The following is a 5433-nucleotide window of genomic DNA, read 5'->3' on the forward strand; positions in this document are numbered from 1 at the left end:
TGTGGATGGTGTCAACGTAGATCTATCTGGATTGTATGACAGGCTCAGGCTAAATAAGTTTTAGTAGCTAATGCTGTTGATTAGCTATTCCCATGGATTAGTCTGTCGTTAATATCATAGAGACATGCCATGACGATATGTTCCTTAATAGTGTCAGGGCTGGTTTGAATATCTGGGAACAGTTTTGGCTCATATTAGCCATTGTCAATCATTTATACTGCCATAGTTACCCCATCCAGGTAAATTGGTATCTCCGAAATTTTATGAATGGTTACTGAATAGTATGCATCTTTTAAGTTGATGTCTACCATAAAGTATCCTAGGAAATCCATGGTTAGCAGTTACAATTTTCCATAAGTGTGTAACCTGGTGAAAATACTCAAGTGGTAAAGTCAATGATGGTTCGACATTCACCATCTTAGAGTTTTTTGGTACCAAAGGTTCATATTAGACTTCTTATGACCCCTTGTACATCAATGATGGTGCGACATTCACCATCTTGGGTTTGTTGGTCCCAAAGGTTCATATAAGGCTTCTTTATGACCCCTAGTATATCTTCTCCAGTTAGCTAGTCCCTCGTGTTCTTTTTTAGTGGGAGGGTAGACCCCTTTGGGGTGCATGCTGAACTGGTAATATATGGTCCCTAGATAAGGGACGTATCAGATATTAAACTGAGAACAGATACTACACTTGACCTTAGCCAAAAGGCCGAGAAGTGATGGGTTTCTTAATTCAATTTTTATCCTTGAATTCTTTTTGTATATAACTACCAAGTGTGATAGTTCTTCATGTTCCCAACCCAGGTGTGATTCCCCCCCCCCCCCCCCTGTTAGTACAAACCCTTCACCTTTTATGTGATGGTAGGAACCATATTTATCTGTCTTCACTGTTGTTTAGTGGTGTGTTCATTTCTTCGGTTTCTGGTTCCTTGTCTGTAGGGATGGTGTTGTTGGGTGGTGGCGCATTTTCCATGGGGCCCGCTCTGGACCCTGGCCTGAAAGGGCTTGCGGGGGATGGCATGCGGGCCCCGAGCTTTCACCAGTACCATTAAGTAGACGCCTACTGGTGGACGCGTGGAGGTACTGCTGTCTGGTTTTTGTGTGGTGCTCATTCCAGGCCCTGCCCTCTTGATGCCGAATATTTTGGATACTTCGTCTAGTTTCTTAGGCTTGGTTTGGTAACTTAGCCAGATAGCAGGATCTGTGGTTATGAGGTCGGCGTTCTCACAGTCCTGTGAATTTTTTAGGTTGAGGGCAGGTTTTATAACTTCCTTCGAGAAGTTGCGGAGCATACTGTGAACAGTAGGGTCAGGTGTTTTGCCATACTACCCTGCCCCTCTAGAATGAGCATGCGAAAATGATAGCCGACATCAGGGGTATCAAATGCAATTTAAGATATTTGGGTTTTAAAAAGCTATGCTCAATGTACCCCCCAATAACGGTGGGCACTTTGAGTAAACACAATTTAGGGGAGGCGTGATGAAATCCAACGCCTCATGACTACCTGGTAGCTGTGTGGAATGAGCTTCCAGTGAAGGTGGTGGAGGCAGGTTCGTTTTTATCATTTAAAAATAAATTGGATAGTTATATGGATGGGAAAGGAATGGAGGGTTATGGTCTGAGCGCAGGTATATGGGACTAGGGGAGATTATGTGTTCGGCACGGACTAGAAGGGTCGAGATGGCCTGTTTCCGTGCTGTAATTGTTATATGGTTATATTATATGGTTACCTGTCTTGGAGAGGTTTTTTGAAAAGAACAGGTAGTAAGCTGGCCGTCAGTTGAGACTGAAAAACCATCTCGCTAGTGGTGGAGCCACATAGCGGCCACACCCAGCAGCTCTTCCTGATCCTGTACCTCAAGCATACACCTGATGTTGTTCAGCCAGTGACCCCTCTTCTTGACCAGCCCAGTCCTGGTCGCCATCGATCCCTCGATAAGGGAGATGGCCAGTGCTGTTAGTGCACTGGAGTGGGAGTGTTATGCTCCCTTGGCGAACTTGCTCCTGCTCCTGAGGCAAGTCTCACTGGAGTTTTTGGCTCCATGACCTTATTCTAGGCTTGGAGAACAGACACTTACTTGCTCTCCGGCGGTAGTTTGAAATGCCGATTCCATCTTCCGTGTCTGTCTCCAGCCCGAGGTTTGGTTGCTGGCTTTGCTACTAGAGGCTGCCTGCCATTTTTGGGCGGCATTTCTGCGGTTCTCGGGCGGCGAGTCTCCTTGTCGGGAGTATGTAGGGGTTACCGGCCGTTTTTTTAGTTTCCCTCCAGTCCGCTGCTGTTGGTCAGACAGCTGTTAGCGGACTGGGCACCGGCTCAGTACCCTGATTGTGGACCGCAGTGTGTGCGGTCCCGTTGCCGCCTCTACCCACTCCACTGACGGAACGTTCCTTCCCTGGAGTCGAACGGGGGCCGCAACCCTCTGTTCAGCTTTGCTGTCTCCAGTTCCCCTGGAGCAACAAAGAGGAGAAAAGTAGTGAATTCGAACCTGTGGGTAAGTACTTATCTAACGGTCCGTTCCTTCAGGCTTGTAGCGGGAGCGCCTGTACTCCCGTTCATCGCTGTTGCATCTGCGTGAATGCTATGTCGCGCATGCGTGCTGGACGGGTTCTTCACATTACTCCGAAGTAAAATTAGACTGTACCCTAGCTAATGGAAGGACCATTCAGAAACCTGATAACAGAAGGGAAGAAGCTGTTTGTGAATCTTGTGACGCGCGCTTTCCAGGTTCTGTATCTTCTCTGTGATGAGAAACGATGAAAGTGGAAATTTTGGTGCCTTCCTTTAATTACTTTCTTTCATTTTGTTTGCTCGTTCCTTTTAAACCATGTACATGTAATTTTTCCCACTTGAAACCCCATTCACAAGACATCATTGAAACCCCATTCACAAGCCTCGCCAGCAGTTGGTCCGTCATTTCACCCTTTTGTTATTTTTTAGTGTGTCTAAATGTATGTTTTTAAAGGTTTCTAAGTTTTTTTATGTGGGGGAGGTCGGGGGAGGCAGGGGGGAGGGGGAAACCGTTTCCCAGTCACTTCCTGGTCAGAGATGTGTCTTTTCTCCGAGTCACATCTTCGTCCCCCCCCCCCCTCCTCGGGGCCTACCATCTGGATTGGCGCGGTATTTCCTGCTGGAGACCGGCTAGAGCTTCAGCAGCAGCGGTGCAGCATTGAATTCCATCGCGGAGCAGGGCAATGCCTTACCGGGGATCGCCATGTTGGAGCTCCGGAGTGTTGGGCCTGCTGATTAACACCGTGGAGCTGTGGTATGCAATGCTTCTAGCCGCGGGCAGCGCCAACTTTAACATCGCGGAGTCCTGGGATCTTTTGCCGAGGGTCGCCAGTATTGAATCTCTGCCCAGCTCGGCCTGTGGACTTTGGGAGCCGCGGTCTCCGGTAGGAAGTGGCTGATTTGGAAACTTCAAACCGCTGAGGGTGTTTTTCCGTTCCAACGCCGGAGCTCCGATCATCCCGGCGAGAGGGCCTGAACATCGGGCTGTCGTAGCGGTGACTGCGGAGGGTTCAAAGGAACATGACTGAAATTTATTGCCTTCCCCTCACAGTGGAAAACGTTGATTCCGCTGTGTGGGGATGTTTATGTTAAATTCAATCGTGTGTTGTGTTCTTTTTTTATTCGTGGCTGTATGGTAATTCAAATCTCACTGTACCAACTGGTGCATGTGACAATAAATGTAACTTGAACTTGAACTTGATATGTTCCGACTATAACAGAAATTGTGTTTAAGTACTTTATAAAAAAGGATAATCTATTTGATTTGGAACCATGAATTTAGTAATTTATCCACCATGTACTCTGTTATATGGAGCAGCCAAAATCCTTTCCAAGTCCCGCATGTTATAACATCTAACTTAAGGTCACTATGATACTGCCAAACAGCCCTCCATTTGAAACCTGCTCTGGGATAAAGTAGGATATCCAATCTCTCCCAAATATTAAAGATTTTCCAGTACATTATTATATTGTTATCTTACTTCTTGTGGAACTTGGGCAATACCACGTTGACCTATTTTAAATAGTTTTTAAAAAGCAAGTTTATTAAAAATAATGAAACGTTGGATTGAGCCACTGGTAAGTTTCCAGAAACCTTAAAAAGAATTTCATACTTGTAAACTGACATTTCTGTGTTTATTAAATATTACTAAAAATTAAATGTGATGTAATGCCAGGCAGGAGAACTCATAAACAAACTGTCTCAGTTAAAAAAATCCACCCTGAGGATTCTAACTCAAAAAGCCTTTGCTGGAAATTCCACCAATTCTGAATTAGAGTGCCAAGTCAGGAGTGCAGAGTTGACACACAACCACTATTGATCATGTTATTTAGTTTAGTTTAGAGATACAACGTGGAAACAGGCCCTCCGGCCCACCGGCCCACCAAGTTCACACTGATCAGCGATCCCACACATTAACACTATCTGAGACACACTAGGTACAATTTACACTTACACCAAGCCAATTAATCTACAAACCTGTACGTCTTTGGAGTGTGGGAGGAGACCGAAGATCTCGCGGTCACAGGTAGAACGTACAAAAAGCGCGTACAGACAGCACCCGCAGCCGGGATCGAACACGGGTCTCCAATGCTGCAAGCGCTGTAAGGCAGCAACTCTACCGCTGCGCCACCGTGGCCGCCCTATTACCGTGGCCGACCATCAAGTTATTAAACCCGGTCTTACATGTAACTCATGTGATAGAGCAGTTAGATATTCATTAGCCAGTGCAGCCCCATATCAGTTCTCAGCTGTCAACACTGATTAGTGCTAACTCACACTAGGCCCTAGGCATCAGAGGCCCAAGCATCAAAGAGCATTCTGCAGTAGGATACAGTAATGTTGGATGGTTTAGGGTATTATTGTCACATGTACACTGAAAAGCATTGTTTTACATGTATCAGATAATACCATAGATAAATACAGTCAAGTCCATAACAAGTACAATAGGTGGAGCAAAGGGGAAAATGCAGAGTGCAAAATATTGTTCTCGGCATTGTAGCCCACCACAGGGCTGCCAACTCTCACGCTTTGAGCGTGAGACTCACGCCCTCAAGCAAACTCTCACGCCCACACGCTCATCAGAAATATCTCACCCTCAGTGGTGAGAAATGTTGTGATCAACGAAAATGTCAAAACTCGGATAAACTGCATGGTCCGCGGGTGTTGGAGAGCAGGGGCTGCGGGATGGATGGGAGCAGAACCAGCGGCCGGAACAGATGCGGGGAGCCGGGACGGACGAGTGTTTGCCGGGGCCGGCGTGTTGCTCGCTGCAGCTCTGGCCATGGAGCGCTCCAGACAGTGCATGTCCCGGGCGTCGGAGGCGTCGGAAGCGTTACGCCGCTGCCGCTACCGCGAGAGTCTCTGTGCCGAAGGGACAGACTCTCAAAGGGAGGTGGAGAGAGAGAGAGGGGAATGAGACAGGG

General features: G+C 47.0%; 1 pseudogene; it reads right to left on the reverse strand.

Annotated features, from left to right (window-relative positions):
- Positions 1-609: 609 nt before the first annotated feature.
- Positions 610-720, reverse strand: LOC116988659 (annotated as a pseudogene).
- Positions 721-5433: the final 4713 nt, after the last annotated feature.

Source organism: Amblyraja radiata, chromosome 27 (assembly GCF_010909765.2).
Source record: "Amblyraja radiata isolate CabotCenter1 chromosome 27, sAmbRad1.1.pri, whole genome shotgun sequence".
Taxonomy (NCBI): Eukaryota; Metazoa; Chordata; class Chondrichthyes; order Rajiformes; family Rajidae; genus Amblyraja; species Amblyraja radiata.